The 15,565-nt window shown below is 36.1% G+C and overlaps 1 protein-coding gene across 2 annotated transcripts in view; it reads right to left on the bottom strand.

Moving 5' to 3' along the window:
• Positions 1-14,779, bottom strand: part of TM4SF18 (transmembrane 4 L six family member 18) — a 41,620-nt gene extending 26,841 nt beyond the window's left edge. For both annotated transcript variants that reach the window (XM_036219330.1, XM_036219331.1), the window contains exon 1: positions 491-14,779. The gene's annotated coding sequence lies outside the window, so the exon portion shown is untranslated. The remainder of the gene's footprint in view (positions 1-490) is intronic.
• Between the last annotated feature and the right edge of the window lie 786 nt (positions 14,780-15,565).

Genomic DNA, 15,565 nt, shown 5'->3' with positions numbered 1-15,565 from the left:
GAGACTCAAACAAAGTTAAATGTTCACTGGTAGGTAAATGCAATGAATGAAGCTTGATTGGATCTTGGTTTGGAAAACAATATGTGAAATACATTTTGAGAACAATTGGAAAAATAAGAGTACAGATAGTATTAGACATTAGAAAACCGTTTTTAATTTATTTTAGATGTAGTTATGATACAGTTATGAAGAAGCTTGCTGTAACTTTTAGGAGTCACATACACCTAAAATGGATTTAGCAAATGTTTTAGCAAAAATCTGAAATCTGAAATGGTTTAGCAAAAGAAAGAGAAGGAGGAAGAGGAGGTGGCGGAGGAGGAAGAGGGGGCGACAAAGCAGGAGAAGAAGAATGAATGTAGACTAATAAATGAAGCAAATGTGACAATACGTTAACCATTGTTTAATTGAATCTGGATGTTCATTGCACTAGTTTTTCTACTTTTTCTGAATTTTTGAAACTTTTCATAAAAAATACTTGAAAAATGATTACCTTAGCGGACATTCAGTCACATGCAGGCCAACAGTGCTCAAAATTCAGAGAGTGCTTTCATCTCAGGAATTCAAAGTAAAAAATAAATGCCCATCCAAACAATTGCATTAAGCTGCACAGAAGCATTGAGTGAGGGAAAAGTGGCTGTAGCTTGGAGACAGTAGATACTGGCTGTGTCTGGCTGCCCAAGTAGGATACAGGGATGTGATTGGATGAGTGGTTGAGGAAGGAGCTCAGAGCTTACATAAAAGGTCATATGTGAGTCAGGCTGAAGAGTTTATCCTGAGGAAGTCAGAGGCACTTAAGAATGGAAGGCCTTTTAAAGCTCATTCTGGTTTCAGTTTGAAGGATGAATCAGATTTTGAAAGGTATGGAACTCAGAGATCGCAGATATCACAGTCATTTCATCAGAAATAAAGAAGGCCAAATGCTGGTGAAGATGCAGAGCAACAGAAATTCTGATTCATTGCTGGTGGGAATACAAAATGGTACAGCCACTTTGGAAAACAGTACCATGTGACCCAGTTTCTCATTCCTAGTTATTTACTTGAGAAAAATAAAAACATGAGTCCACACAAAAACCTTTACAGGAATGTTTAGAAGAGCTTTATTCATAATTACCAAAAATTGGAAGCATGAACTGCTAAATGCATAAATAAATTGTACATTTATAAATGCAATAAAAAAGGAACAAAGTACTGATACTATAACATGGATTAATCTCAAAGGCCTCATGTTAACTGAAAGAAGAAAACTGCATACTATATATGACTCCATTGATATGGCATTCTGAAAAAGACAAAGCTATTGGTATAGAAATCAAATCAGTGGTTATCGGGGTCTGGTTGGAGGGAGGAGTTGACTATGAAGGGACACATAGAATTTCCGAGGTGGTGGAGATATTTTTATTGAGGTGGTGGTTACACCGCTGTATACATTTGTCAAAGCTGTACCTTCAAAGAGTGAATTTCACCGTACAAAAATTTTACCTAATATAATTCACTTCAAAAAAAGGAGGGAAGAAAAAAAATGGACTTAGAACTTACTTGGATAGAGAATAGGGGAAGGAAAAGTGAAAGATGTTTTGATGATCAAGAAAACAGAGATATAATAAAAGAAGTGGAAATGTCAGAGGATAGCACTTGATATAGTCAGTTAACTGCTGCAAGACTGAAATGCTGAATCAAGTTATATCTCAGAGTAATTCATAATGTAGTAAAATATTTTCATTTATTTTTGTTACTACTTTAGTGGCCAATTTGGCACAAGTATGAGGAAAATGTTATTAACTTTTTAAAAATGTATAATGGATTTTCAAGAAGAAATTTATATTCTGAGAACATACAGAGAAAGTTTCTGTATGCTTAGGCATGGTTATCTTAAAGCATCTTAAGATATGTTTTTCACTGATTTTACATGTTCTTTAAATAATTAAAATGTATGTGAAATGCTTTCTTAATTCTAAATAATAAAAAATACTTTTTAAAAAGTGAAGAATGCCTATATCATGATGGTAGCACTGGGCATGGAGATGGTTTGGAGAGAATTTAAGAAGATAGACTTTTTTCCAGGAAGTAATTTTCAGATAAGATATGCTTGCGCATGGGGATGTGGGCTGACCAAATAAGAACACTACTCTAGTATTTGTGGAGAGAAAAGACTGGAAATAATCAAACTCTCCATTAATAGGAAACTAGTTAAATAAAGTATGGCATACTATTCATGGAATACTATACAGATGTTTAAAATGAAGTAAATCTATGTGTGCTGATATACATTGATAGTTGAGTTCAAAAAACATTGTACATAATATCACTATTTATGTAACAAAAGAGGTATACACACATTTCACAGGCATAGAATATCTCTGGAAGATTACGACAAGAAGCTGTTCTTTCTGTCAGTCCATTCAGGAGACAAAAATTACACAGAAATTTGCATAGTGAAGGTTTAATCTGAAGCATAATTATTTACTGAATGGGAATAAGAGGACTCTGATGAATACCCTAGGATTGAGAAAGAATATCCAAAGAGGAGTGAACTTGGAAGGCAGAGCTCCTCAAGACTGGACCCAGACTTCCTTGGAGAGGGCAGACCCCTGGATGGTATATTATTTTGCTGGGTTACCTAAGGGTTACACCTGGTCCACAGTTGATAGGCTGGAAGCCATGGGCTAAGGATGTCAAGCTGGAAATTTCTCTACAGGGGAACTGGGAGTCTGAGGCTAGTAGAAAGAAATCACTTGCTGCATGGTGCTGATAAATTCACTGGGAGTGGAGAGTGCTGTTGAACTCGATGGGAAGCTGGCTGGGCCACCGATGGGAGTCATTGGAAAGCCGGCAAGAAGCTGGTTACAGGAGTGTCGCTAAGCAAGCCTGAGGAAGCCAGTGGGGGCACCCACAAAACTTGCCTGGGTGAACTCCATCATTGGCTCTCCCATACACTGATCCAGCACTACAGATGCAAGAATGGAAAGCCAAAGAGAACCAGGAAGAGAAGCCCATTTTAACTCCAGAGTCCCCTCCAGCATCCTCTACTAGAAAGGTTTAACATCATGTTAGCTGACAGAAGAAATGTTTATTTTAAGTAGAGAAATGAAGGGCTAAAAGTCAATAAATTCATTAATGCCACAGCTGGTAATAATTATCTGGGGAGAAAACTGGTTTATGAGTCTCAAATGTGAGAGAAAAAACTTTTCACTGTAAATCTTTATACTGTTTGATTTGAAGGAGAGACATTGAGAAGTTTCTTTAGTACATTATACTGAATTCCATACTATAAAATAACAGCTGTTGATGATAGTAATATGCCAGCTATTGTTCTAAGTGTTTTAACTATATTAAATCACCTAATCTTTCTCCAGTTACTATTTTAGATTCAATTTTTACACCAGATGAAACTGAGGCACAAAGCAATTAAGTAATTTGCTCAAGATTAGCTGGTAATCTGCTGCAGAATCTGTACTCTTAACCACTACACCATATTACCTCCCATATCTACCAATGTTTACTGTGGTATAAAACATATTAACGAGGTGATAGCTGTTAATACTACTCATCAGATACTTCTCAATCTCTGATTCTCCTTAGGGATGAGTTGGGAGTAATCATATGATTAATTAGTTGTGTCTGTCATTTCCAGGCAAGCATTTTACTTCATTATTTGTGAGAGATCCTTCATAGCTCTCTTTCTCCTCTTGCATGAACTTTGTGTTGATTATGTTGGTTCTCAATCAACAGCTTCTCCTGGGACCCTTCAGCCCGCCAACCCAGCTCCTCTTCTCAGTGGAGAAGCTTGGTGAGCCTGAACAGAACCATCACCACAGGTGTATGTGGGATCTTCTTCATCTGGAACTACAAAAGATGAGTGACTCCAGCTTCAAGAACAGGATGCGAGAACAGAGAACAAAGAAAGAAACAAAAGCTTGCCAAGGAGAGAGCTGGACTTTCCAAGTTACCTGATCTTAAAAATGCTAAAGCTGTTCCCTGAAGAAATACAACTTGGTGAATAGTTACTAGCCCAAGGTGAATCTGAGAAGAGTGTAGACCATGTAACAAACACAACTGACACATGTGGACAGTCACAGCAGTCACTGCAAGTGTTATGGCAAACTCACCTACAACCAGTGGTCCGGATGCTTCTGACACAGAATGAGAAGCAAATGTAAATATAATAATCTCAATTGAAAATATTTTTAAAATCTTAACTCGGAGGATGAACAGCTCTGGGAGAATAAGGCAAATATGTTTGCTTTGGACTGCCCTACACTGAAATCTACCAAGGTTAATTGTTACTTTGTATAGACTCATTTGTCTCTCTTATTTATTTTTCCCAGTGAAGAGTGTATTTTGATAGAGAACTTTCATTTTATAAATAAACTACGAATTACCAAAACATCATGGTTTTAGTTTATTCCTAAAACATATAATTAAAATGTACATATATTACTTATATCAAAAATACCCAGTGTGCAATTTTGAAAGGCAAAAAAATGTAGAAGAAAGCTGAAGAATGCATATTTTTAAGCTAGTACATTTTACTACACATCAGAAAATCGGATGGAAACATAATTGTCTATCAAAACTGAGCATTAAAATCTTAGAGCTAAAAAAAGAAAACAAATCTTTGATTTTCTAAATCCTTATTATTTTGATGCTGCTTCTTACTGAAGCAAAATCTAGCTTATTTTTACTGATATAATATATTCTAATTAGAGTTAAATAGAAAAAATATTTTATAAAATGCTAAATAATATATATTACTTATTCCAAAATTTTTTATCTTGAAAAATTTTGAATTTAGAAAAAATGAAAATAAAATTATACAATGATCACTGTTTATCCTTCAACTGGATTCATTGCTTGCTCATGTTTCGCTCCCTTTGCTTTATGGTTCTCAAATGCTTTTCTTTCTGAAACATTTAAAAGAAAGTTTCAGACATCATGAAATTTCACTGGAAAAACTTCAATAGGCAGCTTCTAAAACCAAGAACATGCTACATGACCACACTAAAAATCTTGGCTCCTAATCACATTGGCATATTTACTTTTTTTGCTTTACTCTAGAGCATACATAAAATAGCTTTACAACTCTAATATTACTATCATAAATCTATGAAGTAGAGTTTAGATTTTTTGCAGTCCCTTTTTTCTTTAGACTATAAGGACACAAAGGATATGCAATCAGGGCACTGTGTTTAGTATGGAACAGAGTAACTCAAGTAACTTTGAACATGGTCCTCTATACATTCTTAGTGAGATATAGTCTAAGGTCAAAAGAGACTGCAAAGAAATCTTGATAATAATTTGATACAGAGATGAGATTCAATTGCTTTCTATATTCAATTTAGGGTATGATTTTAAAATCTGCTTATTACTTTTCTTTAATGGATCATTTTTTTTGGTTTGAAAGTCAGAACAATAATATTAAAAGATATATTCGAAGAAATGCCATTCTCATTCCTTTCCTCCATCGTGTTCCTACAGTCTCTATAAGTAGATATTTTCATTAGTCTCTGTTTTATCCTCCCTGAGTTACTTTTTTTTTTGCAAAAACAAGCAAATATATATACATATTCTTATATCCTCTTATTTCTACATGGCTGTATCATTTGCTGTATCACTAGCATTGCATGAATGAATGTACTTTTAAATAAATGACATTGTAGGACGCATATTATTTGACAAATTGCTTTTTTGTTGTTATCATAATTTGCTATTTTTTTCTTCTTAATGATAAATCAAATAGCTTATCTTCTAGTTCAGATTTACTTAGCAATATTAGAAGCTCTGCTTAGGGTGTAGTCTCTCAGATACAGCATTTCATTGTTGATTTCTCACCATTAAGATGTAGATTAAAGTTAATTTACACCCCTATAGTTTATACCAATACATCTTATAGTAAATTACTGATGATATAACCTTGAGTTAAAAAATATATTTTAACAGTTATGTGGTGCTTACTACTTTACAGCCACTGTTTTAAGCTTTTTACCAATATTAGCTCATTTAATCCTCATAAAAACCTAATTAAGTAGGTTCTACTATTACCTCCATTTGTGAGAAGAGGAAACTGAGGCACAGAGAGGTTAAATTACTTGCATGAAGTCTTCCAACTGGTAAAAATTGAAGCTGGGGTTTAAACTAGGCATTGTGATCTAGGTGAAGTCTGTGCTCTAGGCTCCCTCTCAATATACCCTTAACCTTTCCTTAGATGAACAGTTGCCTTTCTCATATAACTTTTTTTTTTTTTTTTTTTTTTTTTTTTTTTTTTTTTTTTTTTTGCAGCATGAGATGAAGAGATCAGCCTGCAGGTTTCTCTCATGGTCCCTACTACAAGCTCCACATCTACATCCAGCTGTTCACACATAATCCAAAAGAACACACAATAATGTACATGTACTAAGCAGTCCAAATCATATTTAGGAAAGGGTTAAAGTAACCAGATTGGGCCCAAGTTTGAGTTGCTCATGCTAAGCTGCACCTCAGCAAACCAAAACTTTTACCTTTTAACTAAGTTTCTATGCTCAGCTCTCCCAAAAAAGGAAGGCGTAAGTCAACAAATCAGTACTTGCCTGTTTGGCACAAATTACCTGACCCAGCTCCAAGATTTCCATTGGTTACATATAAGGAAAGTAACTTTGCAATAACCAATTAGCTTCCACCCCATATCACATCCTTGCTCTTGCTCACTTTGGTCTATAAAATACTTTTGGGTTGTGTAATTATTTGGAGCTCCTTTCTGTCTGCTAGATTGGATTCTGCCAGATTCATGAATCCCTGAATAAAGCCAATACGAACTTTAAAGTTTACTCAGTTGAATTTTGTTCTTTAACAAAAAGAAATAATTCTCTAAAATTACCATAACAAGGAGGGAAAAAATTCTACTAAAAACAAACAAACAAACAAACAACAGCAACAAAAAACGAAACCAGAACAAATAAGCCATTCAATTTAATTAGTAATTGGAAGACTTAATTTGAATTCCTGTTACTTTTTATCCTCAGTAAAATTGTATAGACCCTGTGCTTTATATTTGCATTACAAAAAACTTATTACGGAAATTACTTCTCCACAAAAATGACCATTTTACCCTGCAGGTCCACACCCTAGATGGTGTTTTGCAAAAGGTTTATCATAAATTACTGATTAGGATAGGAAATAGAGTTCACCGAAGTATTGTCTTTGTGAATCTTAGTATATAAAATTGCTGTAGAAAATGGTCTCAATCATTATAGCTTTGTTGCAAGGTGGTGAAAAACAGCTCTGTACCGCAGAAGCTGTAATTTACAAAACAATAGTTTTTAGAGTTTCACAAAGCGCGAATATCTAATTTCTGCTGGGTATCTTATTTCATTCACATATTATTTTATGGTTTACAAAGTTTGTGACAGACATGATCTCATTAACATGAGAACAGCTCTGTGGGTCATGCAGGGAAAACATTCTCATCTCCATACATTCACACGGAAAACAAACCCAGATAAGACAGGCAGACTGACTTGTCCAGAGTCTTGGATGGGCTATAGCAGAGCTATCTCTGGAATCCGCCTTTCTAACCACAGCTGTTCCAAGCATCCCACAGCTGCTAGCTGAGTAACATGCCCTACTACTGCAAAGACTCACAAATGCCTTATGCAGTTAGAATTATAGATTCCTCAGTCATTTTTTTTAGCACCAGTTGGTGGAGGTGACTCCCTCTCCCACTGGTTGTCTTTAAGACATCTAGCTCAGAATGTCTTGTAGTTCTCTCTAGCCAGGCAGTCTCCTTGAGGGAGAGGTCATGTTCTGTAGAAGAGGAAAGTCATAAGCAACTGCCTTGGTTACCTGTGACCCAAAAACAGATCAGCTCACTCTCCATATTTAGTAAGAACAACGAGACTCAACCTTGGCCGCACATTAGCTAATGGTTAAAAATCCTGAAGCTCAAGTCACATTCCAGACCGACTCCCTCAAACTCTGGGACTAGAGTCTGGACATCCATTTTGAAACTCCCTAGGTGACTCTGATATGCAGCCAAGGTCATGATCTAGAGAATTCGAGAAATATGGTAAATCTCATCTGTTTTAAACCTGCAACTCTTTATTAAATGACCAATCCATCATCTTATTGGTCTACAAATTTTTGACTCATTAACATTATTATAATAAAGCTCAAATTATTAAGCAATTTTGTTTAGGATTACACTTTGCCAGTACTATCTAGTTTAAACCTCTCTGAGGTAGGTATTCTTTCCAATTCACAGATGAGAAAGCTGAGGTACTTAGAGCTTAATGACATGCACAAGATCACACATGGCTGCTCAGTGGCAGAATTGGGATTCAAACCCAAGTAATGTAGACTCTAAAACTCAATACACTTACCATCTAAGCATCACTGACCACATATCATTTATTGATTTCACGGGCTAATTTAATGTTTAGTTGTTGGCATTCATCTATGCTTTTATGCCTTTCAAAATCAGTGGCGACAACTAAGACTGGCTCAGATTTTCCTCCTCTCTATTCTTTTAGTGTCTTGTAATTCTCTCTAGGTAATCAGGCTCTTTGAGGCAGAGGCCATGTTCTGTTTTATACCACTCTATCTTCCATTCTCAGACCAATGCTTGGCACATAGTGGCTCACGCTACCCATTATGTGAAAGAATGACACCTTAAGCCACATGAACTATACCCATTTAACTAGTTTATACAGTTGTATTCCTAATAAATCTATAAGTGCTTTGAGAATCTGATACTATAGTGTCCTGCTAGAAATAAGATGAAACATTCAATCAACCAAAAGTCCATACTGAATATGTGGGGGTTCTGAATGAGTCACCTTCAGATGCGCCTCTGTAGTATGTAGCTTATTTTAAATTAAAGTCAATCCTGCTAGAAATAAGATGAAACATTCAATCAACCAAAAGTCCATACTGAATATGTGGGGGTTCTGAATGAGTCACCTTCAGATGTGCCTCTGTAGTATGTAGCTTATTTTAAGTTAAAGTCAATCACCTCCCTGTGAGCTAAGAGAAATTTCTGCCCCAACCCTCAACTACCTAAAAGAATTTAAATTAGGGTCCTTGTCCATAATAACAATTATTGTCAGAGATATACTTATAAAGCAGAACAAACATTTGATTACTGAGTGTCTATTCTTGTCAATCTGCGAATAACCCTCCTCCTTTTGATGCCTCAGGTGCCTAATCTCATACCTTAGCTCAGGATGTCATATATACCTCATTGTACCTTTCTGTCTCTGAACCTCTCATATATGGGGTCTCTGACTCTTTCATGTATGTGGGGTTCACATATATATGTATGTAATTAAATTTGGTTATTTTCTCTTGTTAATCTGTCTCATGTTGATTTGTTAATTCAAGACCAACCGAAAAAAACTAAAAAGGTAGAGGAAATTATTTTCCTCTCACAATAGCATGAAGAACTTTTCCAGGATATTCTTAAAACATTAAATAGTCCATATGAAATTATATATATTTGAGCTGAAATATACCTTAGAGGAAAATGACCCTGGTGTAGGCTCATTTGAAATAATAAATTGGGTCCTCCCACCCTTTCCTCTTCCTTCTTTTCAAAGAGCAAGTTGGTAGACCATGCAAAGAAAGAAGAAATGAAACAATACTTGTTTTTGGTAGTAAGGCAGGCACAAGCAACAGGAGTAAAGGCCCAACTTTGTAATCATACAAACTTCCCTTAAGGACCTCTCAGAAGCACCCATTTTATAGTTTTTAATTACTCCTCTATCCCATAGCACAAACACCATAGAAGCTGCTGTCTTAAACCAGCCACAAACATGCACAGAAAGTACTACAATCACCTGCCCAAACCTCAGCCTCATTATACCATCATTATAATATCATACATATGCCCCAAAGTTTATAAATCTAATTATAATAGACTGAATGCTGGGTAAGCACATGCATATTAGGCAAAGGGTTATATGGCAGCCAACTGTCAGTCAAAGTGACTTCATGTATGTGTTGGTAATCTAGTACTGCCCTTGTATCCTCCCATGATGGCCCAAATATAAACAGACCTTCCCAGTTCTGCATGGTTACAGCTCTTCACTGGTAACCTACACCTGAATTGGAGCATACTCTATTTTTTTTTCACCTCCCAAATTCCACAAGGCTGTAGCCTTCCTTGGCATGAGCCATCTCCTTCTTAAATGTACTTTCAAAAAATCTTACTTTTTCTATATTTTGCTGACCTATAATTCTTTACTGTGTCTGAAGGGAAGGACTGAGGACCCTTGCCATGACATTGGAGTGACATTAAATTTTACATCACCTCAACAGTAGCACTCATGTTCAGTGATCTAGAGTACAAGGCTTAGGGCCTCCAGGGAAACCTGTAAGTTAAAATGATGTCGTTATAGATTCTGAAAAATATAAGTTAGGTCTATTTATAACCTTTATTTTAGAGTGCATTTAACCATTATGAACTCCTCCGACAACTCAAAGTAAGGTAGGGAAGGGAAAATTTCACCTTCTTTTTCCTCTTAGTTCTTCTGGCTGGTCTAATAAACACATTGACATAAGAGTTATGAACACGAGAAAAAAAAATAACCAAATTTAATTACATATGTACATATAAGAGTTCTATAAGAACTTATGGACATATTGGACAGTTGAGGCTCATATGCTATCTTGAGTTAAGGAGAAAATGGGCAGTGTGTGTGTTATGTGTGTGTAATAGTTTGGACTTCAAAGAGGAGAGAGGCAATTCACATAGAAATGGGAAAACAAACGTTTAGTGAACAAATGTTTGCTGTGCCATCATTAACAGTGGGACACTGATAAAATGGATCTTGCTGGTTCTTCCTTGTCTATTACATCTAGTTCAAATTAAACTATAGTTATCTATGATAATAGTTCCCTTCCTGAAGCAGGTCTTCTATCTACATCTTTTTAAATGGAAGAGATCAAATGTTCTTGCTGAGTCTTTTGTTTCTTAAAAATAACCAGCTTAAAATAATTAATATCCCCCAAGAGACATATTTTGGAGTGGCAAACTCTGCTCCCTTTAAGTATCCTTATACATCAATATAGTCACAGCCTAGCCTAGTAACAACAAATGTCAGTCTTCCTCTGAGGTACACCCTCTCAAGTTGTTCAAGTTTTGTTGGCTGACCAGGCTTCCTCAGCCCAATAGGAGACTATTGTTCCAGTGCTGTCTTTACTTCTCTCTGCCACACAGTGTCACTGTTGAAGAACAGTTGGCCCATCTTAAAATGCTTCCTGTACACTGTGAGGAGCCCTCAAGATGCCTGCCAATCCACGCAGGGGCCACAGGGGCTCCTCACCAAAGGCTGTGCCCTCCCTCTGCACTCAGCTCTGCAAGGGCTCCCCACGTGGCTGCCCTTTTAAGCCAGTTCTTTTAGTTTCTGTGCACCCAGAGCTGGCTCCTGAACCTCTGAATCAGAATAGATACCACTGTTTAGAGAACTTCCATCCTGTCCCTTCTTACCAGTGATCACCATAGGGCAGGGCAGCAGCATTATTTCTACCCATCCTCCCACCCCCAACATCTAACTCCCAAAACATAAAGGGTATCTCTATGTCACCTTTGCATAGATGATCTAGATTATTCATGCTTTACTTACATGTCTTCTTTAGTTTAAATAATATGTGTCCTCTTAAGGGACCTCAACTCTCTCCACCCTAAAGCTATTTTTTGTTCTGGCCCAAAAGGAAAAGTAGCTTGCACTTCTCTCACTAAAGAAGTGAAGAGGTAGAAGAAAAGGTTAACTCCTCTTATAGGGCCAAGATAAAATAATACCAAGCATATTTTCATTCTGTCCTTTTTATTTTCCAATTAACTTACAGATCTGTAATATATCTTTGCGATGATAAATAAATCCAGCCTCCTTGGAGGTATTCTGTCTTTTCATTTCTCTCCACCCCCAGCCCTGCTCATGTTTTTACCATACTCTGCTTAAATATTGTCTGGTCTAATGCCATGTTAATTGGGAAGGGAGTGAACTTGATCAAGTCAGGGCAAAGCTGGGACTGAGGGCCCTCCAGTTCAGCAATACTCTTCTGCATCTTTTTTTCTCGAGATACTTTTAGGCAGTTAGGTAGCCATGCACAACAGGAGCAAAGGCTCAGCTCTGTAACCATAGGAATGATGACACTGAAAGCCCAATCCAAAGGACCTCTCAGAAAAAAAAACACATTTTTAAAATAATGATACCCCTATATCCTGGAGTACAAGGAAATAGCATAGCAACCAGTATACACCAGCCACAAATGCTTGCGCAGTAAGGAGTACTCAGACCTTCTTTTCACTTCAGCCTCATTATTCCATCCCTATGATGTCATACATGTACCCAGAAGTTCACAAATTTAATTATAACAGACTGAATTCTGGGAAGGTACATGCACAGTTGACAATAGGTTCTATAATAGCCAACTGTCAATCAAAATAACATCACACACCAATCGGCTAACACAATCCTTGTAATCACTTATCAGAGTACAGATATAAGACAGACCTTCCCACCTCTACGAGGCTACAGCCCTCTGTAGCCCTCCTGTGAGAGTTTTCAGTGGCATCTGAATAGGCCTTTTACATGAGTAGCTGTCTTTCATCTCGGGAACAGAGTGTGTCAAAAACATTATCTCCTTAGTCTTCATAGCACCAGGCATTTTCAAACAAATGAGATAATGTTTGCAGAAATTCCTTGAGATTTGAAGACTGTAGGCACAGTATGAAGGTACAACATTGTCCTTAAGCCTGAAAAGCTGTCACAGAGTCACAACCTTAGAGAGCTCTCCCGTGAAAATGTCAGACTTTCCAAGTCATGGAGGTAGGAACAGAAATTGGAGGCAGCAGGTCCAACAAAGCCATCCTGGTTTGGAGATAGAGTAAACCTATAAAGCATAGGGAATTCCATTAGCAACTCTGATCATTTATTAATGTCCACCAGATATACTGAGTGGAAAAGGGAAAAGGACCCTAAGGCCATGTCTGAGCCATTGGGAAAGAGGTCTAAGCATGGTTAGTGATGTTTGCAGTAGGTGCAGGGCTGGAGAGTTTAGAACACATGTTCATGAGTTCGCCCCTCTTGCTACAGATCAGTGATTCTCAACCCTGGCTGCATATTAGAACCACCTGAAGAGCTTTTAAAAAATTCTGGTGCCCAGATCTCACCCTAAACAAATTGAATCAGAATTGGGAGTGGGGCGTGGTCATCTATATATTTTAAATGCCAGGTGATTCTAATTGGTATTCAGTTCTAAAATCCACTGCTGTAAGATTATCACCTTCTATGGCAGTGGTTCTCAGACTTAACTGTACATTAGGATTATATGGGTTGTATTAAAATTTTATTAATGTTTAGGTTGCATCTCCAAATGTCCTTATTTAGTTGATCTGAGTTGTGCCCTAGGCATTGGGAATTTCAAAATCTATCAGGTAATTTTATTTTTTACAGGCTTTCTTTTTTTAGAGCAGTTTTAGTTTCACAGCATACTTCGACAGAAGGTAGAGAGAGTTCAGTTCCCCCTCTGCCCCCACACATGCACAGCCTCCCCCATTATTAACATCTCTTCAAAGTAGTACATTTGTTACATCTCTTCAAAGTAGTACATTTGTTACAATTAGTGAACCTACACTGACACATCATAATCATCCAAAATCCATAGTTTACATTAGGGTTCACTCTGGTGTTGTAAACTCCATGGATCTAGATAACTGTATAATGACATGTATTCACCATTATTGGATTATACAGAGTAGTTTCACTATCCTAAGCATCCTCTGTTTTCTGCCTATTCACCCCACCCAACTCTAACAACCGCTGATATTTCTACTGTCTCCATAGTTCTACCTTTTCCAGAATGTCATATAGTTGGACTCATACAATATAGTCTTTTTGAATTGGCCTCTTTCCTGTATTAATATACATTTAAGATATTTCTGTGTCTTTTCATGGCTTGATAGCTCATTTCTTTTTAGCACTGAACAATATTCCATGTTTGGATATACCAAGATGTCCATCCACCACTGAAGGACATCTTAGTTGCTTCCAAGTTTTGTCAATTATGAATAAAGCTATTATAAACATCTATATGTAAGTTTTTGTGAGAATTTAAGTTTTCAATTCATTTGGATAAATATCAAGGAGCACAATTGCTGGATTGCATGGAAATAGTTTTCCAAGAAACAGCTAAACTGTCTTTCAAAGTTGCATTTCCACCAAGAACGAATAGAGTTCCTGTTGCTCTGTATTCTCGTGATTGTTTAGTGTTGTAAGTGTTTTGGATTTTGGTCATTCTAGTAAATTTGTAGTATCTCCTTTTAATTTGCAATTCCCTAATGACATCTGGTGTTGAGCATTTTTTCATATGCTTATTTGCTACTTATATATCTTCTTTGGTGAAGAGTCTGTTCAGCTCTTTTGCTCATTTTAAAATCACAGTGTTTTCTTATTGTTAAGATTTAAGAGCTTTTTTAATATTTTTGGAGTAACAGCCCTTTATCAGGTATATCTTTTGAAAATACTTGCCCTCAGTCTATGACTTGTCTTCTCATTATCTTGACAAAGTCTTTCACAAAGACATATGTTTTAAATTTTAATGAAGTCCAGCTTGTCAATTATTTCTTTCATAAATTATGCTTTTGGTGTTGTATCTGAAAAGTCATTGCCATACCCAAGGACATCTAGGTTTTCTCTTATGTTGTCTTCTAGGACTTTTATAGCTTGGCATTTTACATTTAGGTCTGTGATCCATTTTGAGTTAATTTTGGTGAAGGATGTAAAGTCTATGTCTAGATTTTTTTTTCTTTTATTCCTTTTTTTTTTTTTTTGGCTTGTGGATGTACAATTGTTCTAACACCATTTGTTAAAAAGATTGTTGTTGCTCTATTGTATTGTCTTTGCTCCTTTGTCAGAGGTCAGTTGACTATATTTATGTGGGTTTATTTTGGGGATCTCTATTATCTTCCATTGATCTATTGATCCAGTCTTTTTCTAATACCACACTGTCTTGGTTACTGTAGGTTTATAGTGAGTCTTGAAGTCAGGTAGCATCAGTGCTCCAATTTTGTTTTTCCTCGTCAATATTGTATTGCTATTCTGGGTCTTTTGATCTCCAAATAAGCTATAGAAACTGTTGTTATTTACAAAATAACTTGCTATAATTTTTATTGGGATTGGATTGGCTCTATAGATCAAATTGAAAATAATTAACATCCTGACATTACTGAATCTTTCTATACATGTACATAAACTATCTCTCCATTTATTTAGTTTTCTTTGATTTCTTTCATCGGTATTACATAGCTTTCCTCATATAAATTTTATACATATTTTGTTGGATTTACACCTAAATACTTTATTTTTTTAGGTGCTAATATAAATGGTAGTGTTCTTTAATTTCAAATTCCACTTATTTATTGCTGGTATACAAGAAAACAATTGACTTTTGTATATTAACTTTGTATACTGAAAACTTACTATAATCAATTATTAGTTCTAAAAGTTTTTTGCTGATCTTTTGGATTTTTTACAGAGGCAACCATGTCATCTGTGAACAAAGGCATTTTATATTCCTTTCTAATCTGTATACA

This window comes from Rousettus aegyptiacus, unplaced genomic scaffold (genome assembly GCF_014176215.1).
Source record: "Rousettus aegyptiacus isolate mRouAeg1 unplaced genomic scaffold, mRouAeg1.p scaffold_m13_p_4, whole genome shotgun sequence".
Lineage (NCBI taxonomy): Eukaryota > Metazoa > Chordata > Mammalia > Chiroptera > Pteropodidae > Rousettus > Rousettus aegyptiacus.
The sequence above is the reverse complement of the archived record's forward strand: the minus strand, read 5'-3'. Positions and strand labels throughout refer to the sequence as shown.